We start from the raw sequence: 20,000 nt of genomic DNA, 5'->3' as shown, positions 1-20,000 counted from the left end.
ATACTCAAGTAAAGTAAAGTACTGTTCTTTAATGTACTTAGTTACTTTCCACCAGTGGTTATATCGTTGCTGTCGGGCAGAAACCTCTTATCTCCATATTATAACTTTTTGTGTTTTTTCGTAAATGAATGCCCTACTTGATCATACTACAGGGTCACACAAAAGCGTCAAAAGTAGCAGATCTTGAGCCGGTCGGATCTGATACTTTTGCTAGTTTTTAATTTGAATTCCTGAAAAGTAAAAGTTTTGGACATATGAGGTTTTCACCCGACGGAGACGATATGTACCACAGCTGATGTGATTATGTGAGCGCAGCGAGGAGCGTCTGGGTACAGACCCAGCTTTACAAGGTAAACAGAGTTCAAATCTAATTAAACAGTCATCTTGTCTTTTCTGGAAACATTCCCCATGTTGCCGTCAGCGTGCCGTTTCCTGGTCGCCTCTGTTTATCAGCTACGGTTTCAGAGCAAAGCCCTTTTGTTTATTTTAAAATGACAAGGCCTTCAAAACGAAAGTGAAACTAATCTGGGGTTTATCATAAATCCCCCTTAACGTCGGAGGAATGAGTAAACTGACAGACAACAAACATGGTGCTGGAGCAAAGCGTGGGCGTTTTCCCACAAATTGGCAGGAGTAGGCGGGTTGATTGACACCGACTCCATGTGGAAACTGAGCATGTGCAATTTAGAAAAATAGATCACAGGGGTCTTTTTCAGCTGAGAAAAAAGTTGAAATTAAGTTAGAATTTGGAGATACGGTAAGAGGTTTCTGCCAGACAACAACGAAATGTGGTGTCTCCCTGGAATCACAATCACATATGAATTGACCACGACTCAAGCGCTATTTAACAGTGAAAATAGCCAATCTACAAGCTCACAACGTGTCGCGATGCAACGGGTCTGCGACCCAAAAATGGGTCCCAACCCATTATTTGGGAAACACTGACATAGATTATATGACTGATTCCTACAGCTCGGATGGCGCGGGCGCGGGCATTGCTGCTATCGCTTATGTTGGCACGACTGCCGTGGGATTGGCCAGATACAGCTTTGTGTCAACCCACCATCTTGTGTCGACATGTCCATTCATACTTACTTCATACTTGTGTCCAAACGCCAACGCTCCAGTGACATGTTATGACTGCAGCTACCAGTGGTGGAAAAAACACTCACATTTGTTACTTAAAAAAAGTATCAATACCGCAATTTAGAAATACTCTGTAATAAGTAAAATTCCGGATTTAAAAATGTACTTGAGTAAAAGTACAAAAGTATTGGTATCAAAATGTACTTAAAGTACCAAAAGTTTTCAAATGGATAGAAATCTTTTGAAAATAGCAGATCTACAAGCTCACAACACATCGCAACGCATTATGAGCTTGTAGATCTGCTATGTTCAAATGGTCGAAATGTATATAGGGCTGAAGTGAAGTGAAGAAATCTTAAAATGACCCGTTCCCGGTCTTTCTAGCTAGCAAAAATACATAAAGCCCTGGCACATGATGCCAGCGAGAGCTGTCTGCATAGAAAAGTAATGTCTCATAAAAACACGTGTGTGAGTCACAGAGCTAGACAGAGATGCTGCTGATGTGAAAGGCTTTTGAAATGACACGAGGAAGGATGATGCTCTACTTCTTGTTTTTTATTTCCTCCTTTTCTAATTCTGTCCCTCTTTCTCAATCCCCTTCTGTTTTACATCATCGTCACTGTTGTTGTTGTTGGGTGGAAACCTTGTTATGTCCGATTTGTTCCTTTTTTATTATTATTATTTTAAAAACATTTCAAAATGGTGAAAACAGCAGATTTATGCAACGCGTTGTGAGCTTGTAGAACGGCTATTTTCACTATACTTTTTTTTGTACGACACTCTTGTATGATGAAGTAGTAGGGCATCAATTTACGGGGAAAAATGTAGAAAATACAAAGTCGAAATATGGAGATAATGAGGTTTATTATGCGTTACAACACACACGCACACGCACACACACACACACACACACACACAGGCCCAGTTTTGAGTAGCGTCCAAAGCAGACTGGCAAAATCTGGCAACACTGTCCATAACCTTGTCTCTTTGGATTAATTTGAAATGCGTCAGCCTGTTGTTGTGTCGTGTCATTCTCCACTTCCCCCAGCAAGCCATCCTCTGACTGACTGCTCCTTGGCTTTGTGTTTGCTCATCGTTACAGAACGTTAGAGATTAAGGCAGCGACATGAATTTGAAATCAGAGGAGTGGTGCGCTTCATTGTTAGGCATTTCCATAGCTAAGTAGCACAACACAATGTATGAGGCCCTTTTGAAGAGCCTCGAAGATAAATATTATCTCTAACAAGTGGTGTATGCGTGATCTGCCTGCACTGGGCCGGCGGGGACCGGGCTCCTGGCAGAGGTAGATCCGATTTTTGCTTTTACCTAGCATTGGACCTCGATAGTCGTTGGAAAAGGGGTAGAGGTAGAGCAGAAAATGCCAAAGAGAAACACATAAACAGCCTCTCAGAAGCCTGACCATGTCTATCTTTATTTATGTTCTTTCTTTTTATTCATGTAAAACGTAGTTAGGGTTTTTTTTTAATTTAATGTTTTTGTCTAAAATGTCTCAGTGTTGTCTGGTTTTCTTTTCAAATGTAATTTTTCAATGTCACTGACTAAGGGTACTGTGGATATTATTGCCAAGAATATCTATTACCATTCTGTGCCTACGGGTGGACAGACCTTGGGAAGGGTGGGAGAGAGGGGGAAGGGGTGGGGGGAAAAAAGAAAATAGGCACCAAACAAATTGTATAAAACAATGACTGTACAGAAGAGAGGAAAGGAGGAATGGAAAGGAAAACAAGTATTTCCAAATGTCATTTAAAATGTATATGGTCTTTTTTTTTTTTAAATGTTATTTATTTTTTCTCTCTGTTCATGTTGTACACCGTCTGCAATGCAAACATGGTGCTCAATAAACTCAAGTAAAACACACAAAAAAACAAGTGGTGGAAAGGAACTAAGTAACAGTACTTTTACTCAAGTACTGTACTTCAGTACACTTTTGAGGTACCTTTATTTTACTTGAGTACGTCCATTTTTCAATATTTTTAACTTATACTCCACTACACCTCTACAGTATATGGCATTACAGTACAGCATTACTTGTACTAATGCAACTGCCATGTTTGTCTGTTTTAACACATTAAAACTGTAAACATTTTTGCGTTGGCTATTAAAAAAATAAGTGAGAGAACTGCTGATTTAGGTGGCATTTGTAGAATGTCTTAAAGGGCAAGAAATCAAAAATAATTTCTCCATTGACTAGAAATTGATGATTTGAAATATGCTCCTCATTGACTTACATTGTACTCAGGACTCTGGAGGATTTCTTTCAGCCTGTAAACAAACTCAAACAAAGCTAATTCTGACCGTATAGAACATCAACAAACCCAGTACTGTTTTTTTAAAATAAAAATGTCAACTTCCTATTGATTTTGCTATTTTTATTAGGAAGAAAACCAGGACTGATAGTAAAATCAATAGGAAGTTGACAATTGTATTAAAAAAACGAACTACTGGGTTTTGTGATGTTCTATACTGTCAGAACCAGCCTTGTCCGTGTTCGTTTACAGGCATAAAAGAGCCTCCAGAGCGGTTTTGCCGTACAATGTAAGTCAATGTGGAGCATATTTTGAATGATACATTTCTAGTCAATGGAGAAATTATTTTGTATTTCTTTCCCACCTTTGTTGTTACATCATGGTTACTACATAACCCAAACCTCTACCAAAGTGGTCTTGCCCTTTAATGGGTTAATTTTTGAGGAGAAGCAGAGTTTTGCGTCGTCTGTGCTTTAAACGAAAAGCAGCTGTCTCTCTGCTGGCACACTGCATGGCATGGAATTGATTTAAGAGCACAACCTTATCAGCTTGAATGGCTGGATAATTTCCTCTAGCTTTCTCTTGGGGATATGAGCTACAGTATATGAGCTAAACATTGCATGGCCACTCTGACTCACGCTCTACACCAGCAGTTCTCAAACGGTTTCATGTCAAGGACCCCCAATTGATATGTATTTGGCCGCGTACCCCCACCTGAAAAGGTTTAGGGGCCGCCAGAAGAGAAAATTTATGTAAGAAAAAGAAATTCAAAATGATTGATTTTCCTAAACTAAAAAAATATATAGCATATGTACAATAGATCTGTTATATTTGAACAGCCTACATACTGTATAAATGGATAAAGTGGTTAAAATGATTGTGACGCTGTATTAACTACTTTTGCTGGGGAACCCCCCTAAGGGCCCCTGGGGGTCCCCGGACCCCACTTTGAGAACAAATGCTCGTACGCATGCATCGACGCAAGCACGCACACACACACAAACGCACACACAAACACACTCGTTTCACATAATGCTCTCCTATGTCCAAACTTCAGTTTTTCTCGTTGCCGCTCGTTGTGTTGTGGTTTTGTTACAGTTGTGTGTGTGTGTGTGTGTGTGTGTGTGTGTGTGTGTGTGTGTGTGTGTGTGTGTGTGTGTGTGTGTGTGTGTGTGTGTGTGTGTGTGTGTGTGTGTGTGTGTGTGTGTGTGTGTGTGTGCAGCTCGTTGTGGTTTGGTGAATCAAATTCCTCTTTCTTCTGTCACATGACACCATAGAGGTACAGTATGATGCTTACACACGTGCTGCTGCTGCAGTAACAACAACCCCCCCAGTCAACATGTGTTGATATACAGCAGGTGTCTTCAGTGTTTTTCAGGCCAAGGAAGGACCCCTTAGCTGAGAGAGAGAGATGAAGCAGGGACCCCCACTACATATTGTATAAAATTGTATACTTACTATATTTATATATTTATAAATACATTATTTTTTCAGGGGGGGGGGTGGGGTGTTCTAAAAAAAAAAAAAAGAATAATAAAAAAGTACAATTTCCATGTAATACTTTTGGCTATAATGACAGAGTAGGGAACTTTTTGTGAAGCTGTATATTGCAATAATAAAGGCACACCTGGACTCGTCTCAGTGTGAACCACTGGTCTAGACAGCATCTCAATGGGGGGTTCTTTCCTGGCTGGTTGAATAAAAGCTAGTTAAATGAAACAAATAAAACGTATTGTGTGCCATGCTCGAGTTCTTTGGCATGTCCAGGTATGTCCTCTTTGTATGTGTTGTATAACACTGCATACCTTCGCCAAATCCTCCTCTTTGCAGTCAAAATATTTCTTTGGAATTTGTGGCTCCTGTCAATGCCAAGAGGAACGGTTGAAGGTTAAAGGTCAATACACTTTGTGTGCTATAAACCTTGCAGAGTTTCAGTCGACACTAGTGCACTGTGCGCACTAGTGTATTTGTGTTTGTGTCTGTGACTGTGTGTGTGCTGGTGTACAAATGCATGCATGGCGGGGTGTGTGAGCGTGCACAGATATGGCACTGGTGTGATACTCCACACCTTTTGGCAGAACTATTAACCTAGTCTTCCTTTAACGTCAACTTTGTCACCTTTTCCCCTAGCTAACCTTTTACATAGACATGAGAGATATACTATCTGTATGTGTGTGTGTGTGTGTGTGTGTGTGTGTGTGTGTGTGTGTGTGTGTGTGTGTGTGTGTGTGTGTGTGTGTGTGTGTGTGTGTGTGTGTGTGTGTGTGTGTGTGTGTGTGTGTGTGTGTGTGTGTGTGTGTGTGTGTGTGTGGGGGGCGGGGTTCACCTCAGGGGACCGGTCTTGGCCTGACCTTTTTAAACGGCATGAATATTTGGCGAAAATAGCCGCTCTACAAGCTCACAATGCGTCATCTTGGCAGGGGCCCAGTAGAGATCCCTGGGGGACCCCGCTGGTCAACTGAAGTATTAATAATAGGGTTTAAGTGGATAAAGTGGGTAGTGAAATTAAATTAAAATGGGTCCCGACTCTATGTTTGGGAAGCTCATGGACTACAGAGCTTCCCAAACACACACACACACACACACACACACACACACACACACACACACACACACACACACACACACACACACACACACACACACACACACACACGTACACACAGCCCATGGCGTTGGAGCTGTAAAAGGCTGTAAAACAGGCTTATGATCTGTTTGTCTGTCTGCTGGCTCTCTGCCCACAGCACACCTGTAAGGGCTGATTTGAAACATTTTGAAAGTCTAAGAAGTTGCAAATGACGGATGTTGACATAAGAAAATAGTTCAACTGCAGCCACAGCTCCTAATAGTTAGGATGGTTAAATGCAAAGGGCAAATTTCACATATCGTTACTCCAGCGTCACACAAAAGCTCAAAAGTAGCAGATCCACAAGCGCAAAGCGACGCGCTTCGAGCTTGTTTATCTACTACTTTTGATGCTTCTGAATTTTAATCCTGAAAAGTAACAGTTTTGGACATATGAGGTTTCCACCTAACAGAGACGATTATGTGCAAATGTACTGTGAGGGGAAGAAAATACCCCAAAGGAGTCGAAAACCATATACTATTATTATTATTATTATCATATATTATTATTATTATTATATCACACTGTAAAATCCCATGTGTTATTTTAACTCTGAGAGTATATAAATTGAACCAACTGTGTTCACTCTCAGAGTTACAAATGTAGAAATTCACACAATTACTGTGTACTGTACACACACACACACACACACACACACACACACACACACGCGCGCGCGCATGTGTGTGTGTGTGTGTGTGTGTGTGCATCATAGACTGTATAAATGAGATGGACAAACCCCCTCCGCTGCTTTCTACAGACCGAAAACGAAGCCTTTGCTGCAAGACTGTAGGTCCGCCATCTTTCAATACGCGTCAGAATGAGTTCAGACCATTATTGGTTGGGTAACTTGTCAATCAAGAGCGGGGGGCGGGGAATGAATGCTATTGGTTGTGTAGCGTGTCAATCAAATCATCCCGCCCCTCCTAGAGAATAGCCTACTTTATCGTCAATTTTATAATAAATAGAACCATAATTTAGCAAAACGCATATCCTGATGATTGAAAGGAGACTTTAAACTAGCGACTGGAAGCATATAGAATTTATGACAATTTTTATTACAGTAAGAAAATCTAGTCTAAAGTTTGTCAAAAAACCCATTCACTTGCGCTAAAATAAATTCTTTCTGAACTCACAGGTCGGCGCAGGGTAAAACAGCGCCACTCTGGCCATTTTGTCGGCCTCATCGTAAATATCTCAGCCTTGCCCCTTGGTGTGCATGCGTGCGTGCGTGTGTGTGCATGTGTGTTGTATGTGTGCACACGCGTGTGGGAGAGAGAAAGAGAGAGAAACAGAAAGAGAAAGATGGAGACATACATGCATATTATAGTGCTGTTTACGGTCATGTGGCTAATGAAGCATGTTGACTTTGAACTTTCAAACGGCACACAAAGCAGACATGCATTTATCCATGCATGGGTCACAGAGTAATTTCAGTGTGTGTGTGTGTGTGTGTGTGTGTGTGTGTGTGTGTGTGTGTGTGTGTGTGAGAGAGAGAGAGAGAGAGTGAGTGAAAACTCACTCCACTGCTTTATGTGACCAAATGCATGGGGGGGACCCGACCTTGAGTCCTCCTGTTGCAGCTGCAGAGATGCATCACGACTCAGGCTGGTGCAGCCTGCTACAGCAGCGTGCTAATGCAGACTTAGATCATAGAGGGTGAATCGTGACTTGGGACTTTTTTCTTATCCCCCCCCTTCCCCCATGCCACATTCTGTGAAGTCTTTGAGCCGGTGTGAAATAGTTTCCTGGAGTCGTCTTCTCCCCCCCCCCCCCCAGCTGCCTGCCATGCTTCTGTGTGTCTCACATGCACTGCACTGTGTGTTGTCTTGTCTGTTTACTGGCGACCGTGCCTGTTACTTGGCGACGCCCCCTAGTCACTGCGTCACATTCCAGGCGAATAGCACTGCCGATACAGTGCCACATACAGTTACTCGAACGGCGCTGAGTCGGCTGAAGTGGACCTCGCAACGTCCAGCAAGTCGACCCGCTCGCCTAGCGGTTCGCTCGGCGGTGCCGCGCGTTGCTCAAGTCCGCTGCAGGCGGCGCGCCTCCGTCGCTGTAACAGTTTTTAACTTAATATTAGGGCCTGTAGTCTGTTCTCATCAAGTGGGGCCGAGTGGCCCACCTCACTGGGGGCGACAAAACCCATGCCTGAACCTAACCGTAATCCTGATAAAACAATTTGCGACACATTTTAGATGAGGTAAAAAAAAAACTGCATTGGGGAGTGGGATTCAATCTCATGACATTGGGACTGAAAGTCTGATGCTTATCGCAGCACGCCACAGAGTTGCCATGGTTTTGCAGGGTTTCGGGAGTTATTGAACATCTTAAGACCTGGAACGCACCTGTGTCACTTTAGATTTTTTTGGCTATTAAAAAATAGCAGATATACAAGCTCATAGCGCGGCACCAAGTGCCAAATATATATATCATTTTGGGGGTCCTTGACATGAAATGTTTGAGAACCACTGCCATACAGTATGCAATGCATTGTTCCTTTTTTGCTGTCACCTCAGTCAGGTGGGGACACAGAGAGGAGGTAAGGACAGATGGGTTAGGAGGGAGGGAGGGAGGGAAGGGGAAATAAAGGACATTATTTTTGTTTAATATCAGAGGGGCTCACCAAGGCAGACACAAGATCAGCAGATGGGATGGAGAGAAAAAGACGGATTAGCGTATAGAGCAAAGACAGTGCAGGAAAGAGAAAAGAAAGAGAGAAATAAAGATTAAATGAGGCTGGGAGAGGACAAACACAGATAAGACACACTGTGACTGCAGAGTGGAGAGTCACCCCCAATAGATAGATTCCTCCTTCACTGGGCTGGCTGGCTAGCCGACTGAGTACACACAAGTGTGTGTGTGTGTGTGTGTGTGTGTGTGTGTGTGTGTGTGTGTGTGTGTGTGTGTGTGTGTGTGTGTGTGTGTGTGTGTGTGTGTGTGTGTGTGTGTGTGTGTGCGTGTGCGTGTGCGCTTGTGTGTGTAACTTTAATATCTTCAAGGGAAAATGTGCTTCGCAGACGGTAAATGGTGTATTTATATAGCACCTTTATCCAAGGCACTTTACAATGTGCATTACATTCATGTACACATTCACACACCGACGGCAGGATTGAACTGGGAACCCTCTGGTTCCCAAGCGGCCGCTCTACCTTCTGAGCCACTGCCGTCCCGGTAGAATGTGGGTCCCCACATGATTTTTGGGGGGTCTCCAGATGACCGTGAAGTGACAATTAAATATTTGCCTCTGAGATGTAGTCGAGTGGAAGTGTACAGTATTGAAAATGTTTGGGGTTATTTTAACATATTTAAACAATTTTAATTTTCCAAAACAATTATAAAAAATAAATGAAAAAAGTCATTGAAAAAACACAGCCCCCTCACGCATTAGGAGGGCAGTATGAGTCACCAAGACCAAGGACGGGTGTTTTCGATGAATCTACCATGGTTAAAATGGAGTTTGAAGTTACAATGGGTTTGTATAGGATAGGAAGGGGACGTGTCTGATAAAATGAATATCAAATATTTAAATATTGAATCAAACAACTTCAAAACTGTCTGGAGTGTTCACAAAAGCCTGAGTAAAATGACCCCAAACATGTTTGAAAGTGAAATATCCCTTAAGTACAGTACTTGAGGTACTTGGTAACTTCCCACCACTGCTTTGCCAGTTTGCGGTGCCCGGTGCTAAATGGAACATTGACTTTTTAATGGTGGAACAACCCTATGGGACTACAGATGGAGTCTCCGTGCTGCCAGTGAAGATAAATTGCCTTCCCAGTCAGCTGTCTAGTTCTGATTCATCCACGCATTCATTTGATCTGCTTTTTAATCCATTAAGACCGGGAAAACATCTGTGTCATTTTAAGATTTCTTTGGCTATTCAAAACATTTCAGATATACAAGCTCATAGTGATGAGCTTGAAGATATGCTTTTTTTTTTTAATCAAGAAAGTTTGTGCAACTCTTTGAATATATATATATTTTTAAAGCAAACATTTTGTAACTCAAATCTTTGCTTCTGGGAGGGTCCCTGGAACAAAACATTTTGAGATGGGTGTCCACGACCAAATACTATCTAAAAACCTTTTCTAAATCCTAACAGTATGTTGCTATATCAGTGATGCTCCAACTTGTCCATGTCAAGGACCCCCAAAATGATATGTATTTGGCCGCCGACCCCCCATCTCAAAATATGATGTTCCAGGGACCCCCAGAAGCACAGATCGGAGATAAAAATGTTCGCTTTAAAACACATATATATATATATATATTCAAAGATTAGCACAAATAAAATGACGCATATGCGTTCCCGGTCTAAATGTATTAATTGAATGCCTGTTAGCTTGTGTCCCAGTGCAGCGCTTAATCTGTAGCTAATTTACATTCTGTTCCTGCTCAGTTCCGCTTTGACCAGCCAGCCACTGTAGCGCGTCAGTCAGCAAGGTTATTACAGCTTTCCTAACTTTTTGAGTTTTTTTGTAAATTAACGTCCTACTTGATCATACTACAGCGTCACACAAAAGCATAGCAGATCTACAAGCTTGTAGATCTGCTACTTTTGCTATTTTTGAATTAGAATCCTGAAAAGAAACAGTTTGGGACATATGAGGTTTCCACCCGACAGAGACGTTTTGCATTTTTTGTTTAGTTTTGGGACTTTTTGTTTTCAATTTCAAGTTTACCTTTGATTCGTTTTTAAATTGGATTTGCTAGTTATTTGTTATCTTATTATTCCTGAAATGGCTTAGTTTTAGTTTATTAGGGTTAGCAGAGACATACAATAGAATCAATAATAAATTAAACATTCATACAATTTCAATGTACTATAAATGGAAGCTATTACAACTCAGCCAATGATGGTTAAGTCCAGGCCAGAGGACCAGAAGTTAATGCTGTATTATGCTGTATTATTTTGTTTTGTGAATTAAATGTTATTTTGTCCAATCTGTATGGTAGAGTATGTTACTACAATATAACTTATACAATGTGGGTGGTTGTATTTGGTCTCCCTGCTTTTTGTTGACACACTTACGTAGATCCTGTGTCGTGGTTGGACACGGCCTTTGACACGATCTTGTTTCTGGTTTGACACAAAGTTTGACCTTAAGATCTCAATTCAATTTCTCCCAAACTAGAGCAATCAATCAGGCATCAGGCTCAGTGGTAAAAGTTCCAGTACCCCTGGGGTTCAAATCCGGGAGTAGAGCAGGGAAGTTACATGAACTTGAGGCTTGCAGGTAAAGCCTGATTTATACGTAGTCGCACGCTGGTGTTGTGTGAGGTAAATAGCAGATCTACAAGCTCACAACGCAATACGAAAGTGACCCGCTGTGAGCTTTTAGATCTGCTATTTACAGAGCAGGGAGCACCATCACGCAACTAAAGTATAACTGAGGTTTAACCGATACGAGGCCACCCAGAGGTGAGGTGACATTCTGGTGACCTCTCTCTCTCTCTCTCTCTCTCTCTCTCTCTCTCTCTCTCTCTCTCTCTCTCTCTCTCTCTCCGGATGGGTTCGTGTTCCAAACACTATATCGGGCCGTGACGTTGTAGCCACTTAGTTCCAGTTTGTTTTGCAGCACAGCTGTTGTTGCACCAGCTTGTGCGGCGGACCAGTGGCCACTGTGCTCCCTCGAGCTGCGTTCCACACTGCGTGTGCGTGTGCATGCGTGCGTGCGTGTGTGCGTGCGTGCGTGCGTGCATGCGTGCGTGTACGTGCGTGTGCGCGTGATGGTATTCCCAGTGTGCAGGTCTGGAGCTGCTCATCATCAGTCATGTACTGGAGAGTGTAATGGAGCCAGACAAGAGAGATTATCTCTGTGCTACTCCCCTTTCTCCTCTCCTCCAGTCCCCCCCTCCCCTCCCCTCCCCTCCCCTCCCCTCTCCTCTCCTCTCCTCTCACTCTCCTCTCCCCCAGTCCTCCACTTTCCTCTCCCCCAGTCCTCCGCTTTCCTCGACTCCAGTCCTCCCCTCTCCTCTCCTCTCCTCTACCCCCTTTTTCCTCTCGCTCTCCTCTCCTCTCCTCTCATAGTCCTCTCTATGCTGTGCCCTACTATCTCTCTGCCTCCTGCCTCTACTGTTGTAGCTCCATCTCTGTCAGCCTGGCTCTGCAGCACAGAGCACACAGCCAGCCAGCCAGCCAGAGAGCCAGAGGGAAGAAGAGAAGAGATACAGACAAAGAGAAAGCCAGAGACACACAGAGAGAGAGAGAGACATTTAAAAAGAAATAGAAGGAGATTGAGAGGAGGGAGGCAGCTCCTTTTTTTAACCCATTCAATCCGGGAACACATCTGTGTGATTTTAGATTTTTATCTATAACCATTATTTTTGTATACTTTGGCTATTCAAAAATAGCAGATCTACAAGCTGATAGCTTGAAACAACCTGAACCTTGTCCCTGAAACAACATATTTTGATGGCGATCGGTGGCCAAAAACATATCATTTTGGGTGGTCCTTGACAAGAAAAAGTTTGAGCACCACTGAAGCAACAATAGTTTTTTGAGAAAAAGGACATTTGTTGAGACATTTGACAGTTACAAATGTTCGCTTCAAAAAATATACATTTAAAGATTTGCACAAAACTTTCATGATTTTTCAAAAATAGCAGATCTACATATCTGCTATTTTTGAATAGCCAAATAAATCTTAAAATTACAGAGATGCGTTGCGGGATTGAATGGGTTAAACCTCTCTACACTGTACTCCTCCAGCCTTTCCTTGTCAATTTGTCACCCACTGCACCCACATCGTGTGTCGCCCTAATTCCTTTCTTCCACGTTCCCACAATCCTCTGCTAGTTTGCCTCCATCCTTTACTCATCTCATTCCGGCTTTTTTTGCTTACTAGTCTCTCTTTTGTTTCACATCTTTTTTCCCCTGCAGCTTTTTCCCCGTTCCCTCTTCCCTTATTCTTCCCCAACACGCAAACTCTCTCTCTCTCTCTTGTTCTCTCTGTCTGTGTCTCTCCCTCTCTCCTCTCTTCCATTTACTGTAGCTATGTCTCATACATACACAATAGGATCTATGGCCCACTGGCTGCAGACAGTGCAGGAGGGGCTGCGGTGTGATTTATTTATTTATTTTTTTCAGTTATATGCTGCGTTCACACTGCCAGCTACAAAGCTACAGGCTATGCCGTTCATTTTCAATGGAATCCCGGTGACATGAATATATACAAAGCGACGTACATTTACCCTTCTCTCTTCACGCAATTCCTGCTTGTAATTGGAAAAATTATGACAGGTTAGATATTGTATAACGTCTCTGTCGAGTGGAAACCTACGAGGTCCAAAACTGTTACTTTTCAGGATAAAAAAAACAGCACAAAAAAAGCAAAAGTAGAGCTTTCAGATATATTACTTTTGATAATTTTGTGTGATGCTGTAGTATGATCAAGTAGGCCGTTAATTTAAGAAAAAAACACAAAAAGTTAGAATATGGAGATAAGAGGTTTCTGCCCGACAACAGCAAAGTTATATATTAGGCTATTATGTTTCCGACAGCCAGTTCTGTATTCTTTTTAAAACCAGGCTTCATATTTTACTTTGTTTTTCTCGCTTGTCGGACGCATGCTTGACGTCAACAAGCGTATTGATCAACACTTTAACAGTGACTAGGCGACAGACATGCTGTGTCGCTTTGTATCTGAAATGTTTGTAGCTTTGTAGCTGTAGGGAATAAATAGCTCATCTACAAGCTCACCACGTGTCGCCATGCTATTTCCGCTCTATTTCTTTGTTTGAAAATGTATGAACATTTTCCAACAGATATTTGCGAATCTTAGGCGATGATGCAATAATTATGACAAGCCTGAAAAAGAGAGGAGAAGATTGATTGATATAATTTACTTTATTATGGCATTACAAATAATAGCCTATGGTTTAAAGTAGTCCTTCTATTATGCCATCCTTTAAGGGTATGTTTATGTTTATTTTTACGTTTGTTTATGTTTAGATGTTTACGCTTACGTTTTGATTAAATTATTGATTGAATCAGGGGTCCGTGGAATGACTGACGTGCGTGGATAAAATATGCGGAAGTTACCGGCCCTACGGGGAAAACAAACGAGAGAGACAAACCGACATTGAGTCCAGAGGAGACCTATAGGTCCAGTTTGAGCTATTGGTGGAATATATAGCTAAGGCCACGTAACAGATTTACTCACTGTTTAAAGGGAAGACGCTCGGGACATTGTTCTAAACTGGAGAGAGGAGAGGAGTGATTTGCTTAGTGTGCTGTATACTGGGGGAGCTGCAGGACTGCAGTGCTGTGCCAGGAGGGCTCTGCTCCTCCTGGTGCTGTCGCTGTGAGACGTGACTCAGGGCTCCTCCTGTTCAGCCACGTGTATGTTGTTGCTGTCGGCCAAGAAAACTCTTTTTTTGTAAATTAACACCCTACTTGATCATACTACAGCATCACACAAAAGTATCAAAAGTAACAGATCCACAAGCTCGAGACGCGCCGCGAAGCGACGCGTTTCGAGCTTGTAGATCTGCTAGATTTGCTAGTTTTGAATTTGAATCTTGATTCCTGACAAGTAACAGTTTGGGACATATGAGGTTTCCACCCGACAGAGACGATATAGTCACCTCATCACTTCGTGATGACATGGAAAAAAACTAAAGTAGGGGGTGAGCTGCTGCTACCTGCCTGTGTGTGCCAGTCGTGGAAAGTAACTAAGTACATTTACTCATGCACTGCACTTAAGTAAAATGTTTCGATCATTTCAAGTACTAAGTTCTATGCTCCACTACTGTACATTTCTTCTCATAGACATACCAAATAAGCCCTATGTTTTATACTTGCGCTATTTTTAAATAGACGAGCTATTTTCTAAATATTTTTGACAAATTTGGGTAAGTTGGAGATGTAATGAAATGGGACATTATTCTGTCCCATTTAACTTTTAGTATTTTAAGTATAGGCTATTTTGGTGCCAATGTGTTTTGTACTTTTTACTCAGGTAAAACTTTGAGTGCTTCTTCCACCAATGCTGATGCAGGTGCTTCCTGACAGCTCAGAAAGAGAGAGAGATAGAGAGATAGAGAGACAGACAGACAGACAGACAGACAGAACTCATGGGCAGCTAATGACAGGTGTTTGAGGGAGCAGTAAGTTGTTGACAGTCTTATATCAGTGAAGGTGGTCAAACAAAGCAGGCGGCCATGCAGGGACAACGTGGGCAGCCTGTGTGCTCCTCTGCTCCAGTGGTCATGGGGGGGGGACGTGATGAGAGGCACACATTGCCACTCAACCACCCAGCTGTCCCAGACCAGGGGGGCTTCTTTCCATCTGCCCAAACACTCAATTGATTGTCTTATTGCATGTGAGAGGAGAGGAGAGGAGAGAGGAGAGCAGAGACAACTCAAGATTCTTAATGCCTGATAGGTGTGCGACACCGTCCGACACGCAACTTAAGTATAAATCAGGCCTATCGTGCAAACATGGTGGCGGCAGTGTCTCAGGAGTAGGCGTGTGGGGAAAAAAAATGAATCGGAAAGAATCGTTTTTTAATCGAGAATCGTTTTGAATCGGGGAAAAAATAGTTTTTGAATCGGAAAAAAAACATTTTTGAGTCGAGAATCGTTTGTTTTAAAAAAAACGGCAAAAAATCGGAATGGTGACCCCCAGAATCGGAATCGAATCGTGAGATAGCAGAAGATTCACAGCCCTACTCAGGAGGTAGTGTGTCCGGACTCCGTCCGCTCGGGTCCAAGAAGTGTCCTTGAGCAAGACACTGAACCATAACTGCTCCCACTGGTGCCAGTGATGGAAGAAGTAGTCATATTTTTTACTTAAGTAAAAGTATCAATATTTGTATATACAATATTTGCCTCGTGAGATGAAGTGGAGTAGAATAAAAGTACTGAAGACTGGAAATACTCCAGTGAAGTAAAAAATCACACCCAGTGTGAAGTGGGCGGTGTGTTCACAGTGGTCATCACAGTGATGGAAGTGCTTCACTTAAAAAAACATGAAAGTGTTTTTTTTAAGTGCCATAGTCCTATATAGGGCTGCACATGTGTCATGTGTTTCTCTAGCCAATCACAGTCCTGAATTTGCAAAGTCAGCCAATCACATTACAGCTAGTGGTGATGACACTAGCTGTAATGCGATTGGCTGACTTTGCAAAAGTATAGATTTGCATTGACTGTGGAAGGGTTAGGGTTGTAGACTGCGTTGTAGACTATTGGCCAATCACGGTGCAGGATTGGTCAGTGTCCCAACCTCACTTATAGGGGGCAGTTACACCGCCCCAAAAATACCTCAAAAGTGTACTTAAGTAGTACTTGAGTAAATGTACTCAGTTACTTTACACCACTGTTTTGTGCCTTGCATTGCTTCCTCTTTTGTCAGTGTGGGTGAATGTAATACACATTGTAAATTGCTTTGAACAAAGACGCTATATAAATGCACCATTTATCAAACAGAGCTCCAGAACTCCTGTGGCTTGGTCTGCATGTTCAAGGTGACCCGTCCCGCAGCGGTGTTGCAGGGTTTCTGACGGGGAATGTCTGTCTTGTGGGGCCGTGATGAAAGCCTGCACTTTGAGCCTGTCTCAAGGAGGACATGGAGATAATGATAGAGTGGCTGTAATGACACGGAACCAGTGAACTTTAAGCCTGCGCCAGACAGACAGACAGACAGACAGACTGATAGACTGACAGACTTGGTGATGACATATCTGACCTGCTTATGTTTATGCATGCATATCGTGTATCGTTTATATGTGCGACTAGTGCACATGTCTCTTGTTCTCATGTTTTCGTTTTTTGTTTTCTTAGATTGTTTCTTGACGACAAATGTTAACTCACGACTGCCAGAAAAATATAATCATTTGCTAAGCCTCTGCCAGATATTTATCTCATGTATGATCGATTCCCGTGATTTAGATAGCATGTTATTCAGACAGATGCTAGGTTCATTGTTTACCTGGTGTTTCTTTGAGGCACTATATACACTGTTCTCTCTGCACTCTAATTATGTGCTTATTTACCTTTGTTTATTGACTAAAGTTCATGCTTACTCTGCTTATTCCGATCTCGCACTTGTAAGTATAGCTCTGGATGAGAGCGTCTGCTAAATGCCTAAAAAGTAAGTAAAGATACAAATAAAAACACTCCTAGGGAGACAACTGAAGCCATATCCTTTCCTGTTTGCATTGTGCCTGCATGTTCTGCTGCTGTCTATGGCTTGTATTATCATATCCACACACACATGGTTATTAATACACACATGCAGCCACAAGTTCTTACCTGTCTTAAAGGATCACTGGCTAATAAGCCAAATATTCCTTAATACATTATTTGTATTTGTACATTAATTGCCCTCTATAACTAAAATATCTATTTTTTAAAAACCTTAATATTGTATTTATTTTAGAAACGGTTAATCTTTTACTCAAGAGGGGCAATGCCTGTCGCAAGTTGATGATGTCATTTGTACATGTGTGGTCTAGCCCTATGGAATTTATGGAATGCATGTGCAAAAAAAAAACATTTAAAATATTGATTTGATGCTCATATTAACCTTAGAAAGTATTAAGTTGGCTTTTATTTTCAAATGCATTCCATAAATTCCATAGGGCTAGACCACACATGGATTTAGTAAGACACAGACAAAAATGTTAGATCTACAAGCTCATAGCGCGGCACTGGGTGCCGCGCTATGAGCTTGTAGATCTAATATTTTTTTTCTAATAGACCAATTATTTGTTTACCAACATTGAGACTGGATGCACAGGTGATTGTTTCATGCAATCAATTCTCAACCTTTAGTTTCGGGGTGCGCTGGTTTCAGCACACCCCAACCCCCTCTTGTGTGTTGGCTAGTGAGGCACGTCCTAGCGAGACCTGACAGAATGGGTTTCATTGCGAGCATACTGGTTGCACGCATACTGGTTCTTATCAGTGTGACATCGTCTGTTAAGGGGTCTATAAGCTTGTATATCTGCTATTTTTGAATAGCCAAAGAAACCCCCCCAAAAAAGACACAGATGAGTTCCCGGTCTTAAAGGGATAGTTCACCCAGAACCGCTGCCGGTCATGAAATTATTAGACTGAGAGAACGAGAGCAATCCATGGTCTCGAAGGGCGGATCCAAACCCAGGCGCCCGGAGCAAGGCGCGTCCTCCGATTGCTTCACCAATCTATGTCCCCGCCTACCCTCCCCTCCCCCCTCCCCCCCCCCCGGTCTGTGCACGGAGCAGGCTGACGTCACCAAATTTAGAGCGACGCCCCTCTGCACTCTGGTTGGTTAGGCGTTAACAAGGTCCTAAGACCATCGTTCCTGCACCGTTCGCCCAGTCTTTTTTCTTTTGAAACAAAAAAAAAGGCTGGGATTCCGAGGCTATGAAATTATTGGCTTAGGAATGCGACAAAAACAAAAAAATATCCGTGAATTCAAGTCTCCATGGGGTGACTAATTGATCATTTTTGGGGTGAACTATCCCTTTAATGGATTAAATTGAACTGAGACAGAGCCATGGGTGCAGCAGCGTTCCGTTCCGTTCATTTCTGTTCTGTTCTGTTATGGGTTTTTCCCTCATTCTAAAGCCGTTCATTTTAGAGTGAAGAGGCTGTAAGTGTGTGTCCATCCCCTCTAAAGCTGCTCATGGGTCCCAGGCAGACAGCAGGGCTTACAGCTCAGACAGAACAGAGAGGCAGAACCAACTCACACATCCATGAAAGCCTGCCTGCCGCCCTAAAGCCTCATTCATAGAGCTGAGCGCTGACTGAGCCCCGCCCGGCCGTGTCGCACAGCAAAAATAGAAGATCAGCTATTTTCAGTGGTGGTTGGTGGTGGCATGATGCCAAGGATGAATCAGGCATAACTCTGCGTAAGAGTGTGTGTGTGTGTGTGTGTGTGTGTGTGTGTGTGTGTGTGTGTGTGTGTGTGTGTGTGTGTGTGTGTGTGTGTGTGTGTCTCTCTCTCTCTCTCTCTCTCTCTCTCTCTCTCTCTCTCTCTCTCTCTCTCTCTCTCTCTCTCTCTCTCTCTCTCTCTCCATCACTGACTGTCTGTCTGTCTGTCTGTCTGTCTGTCTGTCTGTCTGTCTGTCTGTCTGTCTGTCTGTCTGTCTGTCTCTCTCTCTCTCTCTCTCTCTCTCTCTCTCTCTCTCTCTCTCTCTCCCTCTCTCTCTCCTCCCTCTGGGTCTGTCCTGCATGTTAAGTGTGGGTTTTTGGCAGGCTGACAGGACCTGTTCTTACTTTGTGGAGTGCAGGACTGAGTCCAGGAGCTCAGTGCCAACATTGTGCTCCACCGAGAAGCAGAGAGAGATCTCTGAAAAGTGCAAGCAGATCGATAAATATCTGCACTGCCTTATCAACACTAACTCCCCCCACTCCACTCCAATTAGCTTCAGGGCAGCCTGCCTGCACTACACTCAGACAGACACAGAGTGTGTGAGTGTGTGAGTGTGTGTGCGTCCGTGTGCATGTGTGCGTGTGTGTGTGTGTGTGTGTGTGTGTGTGTGTGTATGTGTGTGTGTGTGTGTGTGTGTGTGGGGGGGGCGTGCGGCGTGCGTGCGTGCGTGCGTGTGCGTGTGCGTGTGCGTGTGCGTGTGCGTGCGTGCGTGCGTGCGTGCGTGTGCGTGCGTGCGTGCGTGCGTGCGTGTGTGTGTGTGTGTGTGTGTGTGTGTGTACTATACTTGTGAGGGCCAACTATATAAATGATAGTCAAATTTGAGAAATGGACCTGGTCCTGACGAAAGAAACGTTTGTTTTACCATAGACAGACAGACATTTAGACTTAGCCATATGAATTAGGATTCAGGAAAGCCATTGTCCCCGCTGGGGACAGTCAGTGGAGGTATAGAGTATAGAGACCATCTGGTATAGCCAGAAGGTGTCCCGGTTCGACCCCGGGCTCCTCTGTGCTGCGTGTCAAAAGTGTCATTGAGCAAGACACTGAACCCCTAACTGCTATGGTACTGTATGGTTGCCTGTGCTCCGCCGTCGGCATGTGAAGGTGTACCGCGTGAAATGTGTTCACAACTTAACAGGAGTCCCTCAGGGCT

The 20,000-nt window shown here is 43.1% G+C and overlaps 1 protein-coding gene across 1 annotated transcript in view; it reads left to right on the top strand.

The window, feature by feature from the left end:
• znrf2b (zinc and ring finger 2b) overlaps positions 1-20,000 on the top strand; it is a 126,203-nt gene that overhangs the window by 68,991 nt on the left and 37,212 nt on the right. The gene's annotated exons all lie outside the window — the stretch shown is intronic.

The sequence above is a fragment of the Gymnoscopelus microlampas genome (assembly GCF_963454915.1).
Source record: "Gymnoscopelus microlampas genome assembly, chromosome: 3".
NCBI lineage: Eukaryota > Metazoa > Chordata > Actinopteri > Myctophiformes > Myctophidae > Gymnoscopelus > Gymnoscopelus microlampas.
Note: the sequence above shows the minus strand (reverse complement) of the source record. Positions and strands in the feature narration are given on the sequence as shown.